Source organism: Phalaenopsis equestris, unplaced genomic scaffold, assembly GCF_001263595.1.
Source record: "Phalaenopsis equestris unplaced genomic scaffold, ASM126359v1 Scaffold000002, whole genome shotgun sequence".
NCBI lineage: Eukaryota > Viridiplantae > Streptophyta > Magnoliopsida > Asparagales > Orchidaceae > Phalaenopsis > Phalaenopsis equestris.
This window is the reverse complement of record NW_018164444.1, coordinates 25,921,525-25,923,071: the sequence shown is the minus strand read 5'-3', so window position 1 is coordinate 25,923,071 and position 1,547 is coordinate 25,921,525.

Here is a 1,547-nt window from a genome sequence, read left to right as displayed (position 1 = left end):
GTGGGAAAACTTCTGTTACACCACCAATAAGGCCGCTGCAAATATTGTGAAAGAATTCTATGCCAACATATTCTATTCTAAAGACGGAATAGTTCAAGTGCGTGGATTTCCTGTTGAATTTGTTGAATTTAATGCCGCCCGCATTAACATCTTTCACGAAGTCCCAGACTCTTATAGCTGCCATTATGAATCCTTCAGTACTATGGAAGGCCCGCTGAATGATGTGATCAACTTTCTCACTGATGGGAAAGGAACGTGGAAGATTAAGCAACGGGAATGGGTAAATTGTTTTGCTTCCATGCTGAATGCCACCTCTAAGACGTGACACTATTTTATTTCCTCCACTCTGTTACAGACCTATCACCATAGTGAAGTAACAAGAGATAAAGCTATTCTGAATTTCTATTCTGAATAATAAAAATATAAATGTGGGGAGAATTATTTTTAAGAATTTTTTGACTACGGCAAGGAGTGAAACAAGCGGAGGTTTAGAACATCCTGACCTTATTTATGCACTTTGCCAACTTTCTGGAGTGAAAGCTAGAGGAGATGAGGAATGGATTTACCCTATGAAACGCATTAGTAAAGCTAATTTGAAGACTTATGAATCCTATGAAAAATGGATAACTAGGAGTAGGAGTCAAGAACCTTCTACTAGTAGAGATGTCTCTTCCACAAGTTATGACCTTCCACCTTCTAGTTTCCCTACCCTAACTGACTTGATGAATGAGTTAACTTTGCAGCAAAAGCGTATAGAATTAATAAATGAAGGATTGGAGGTTTAGAATGTCAACATGATTATGATAGTGAGTACCTTCAGAGGCATTCAAATTTTAAGGTAGCTTATTACGAAGCTCAAGCCCGACACTACATAGGTGAGCTTGATGTTACTTTCCCTGAGTGCCCCCGATATACTTAGTATCAACCCGATCCACCTACTGATCAAGGAGACGAAGACATAGTTTGGGATTTTGACATTTGATAGTAGTTGATGTACTTGTACTTGTACTTTTATTTTTGTGATCTTTTGTAATAGAAATGGATGTTTGTTTGTATTTGAACTTTCATTTTTATTGTTATGTTGTACTTGGATAATTTTTAATTTTTTTTATAAAGTTAGTGTGGTAGTTAAATTTGTATCTGTAGTATAATAGATGTTGAGTAGTTTTTTGTGAACTGTAATGTAATGTGATTTTTATTTCACATTTTAATTGTAATTTTTTTGTTTAGTATTGTGGTTGTGTTAGGGAATATTGTGTTTGTTTAACGTTTTAGTTTTGTACTTATATCAAAATTTCATTACCCAACAATTTTTCTAATGATTTATATGTATAGAAAGCTCCTAATGTTACAGACCAAGTAAAGTAGAAATTTTGAGGAGGACTGCAAAAATTTCAGAATGATGAAAATGCTTAAAATACTGAGGTATGCTTTATATTTAGAGTTTTTCTTTCCATCTGCATCATTTTATATTGAAAAATTTAAGTTTGGGGGAGGGAAGAAAAAGATTAACTATTAGATGTCCTCTATTTAATTATTTTCAAAAA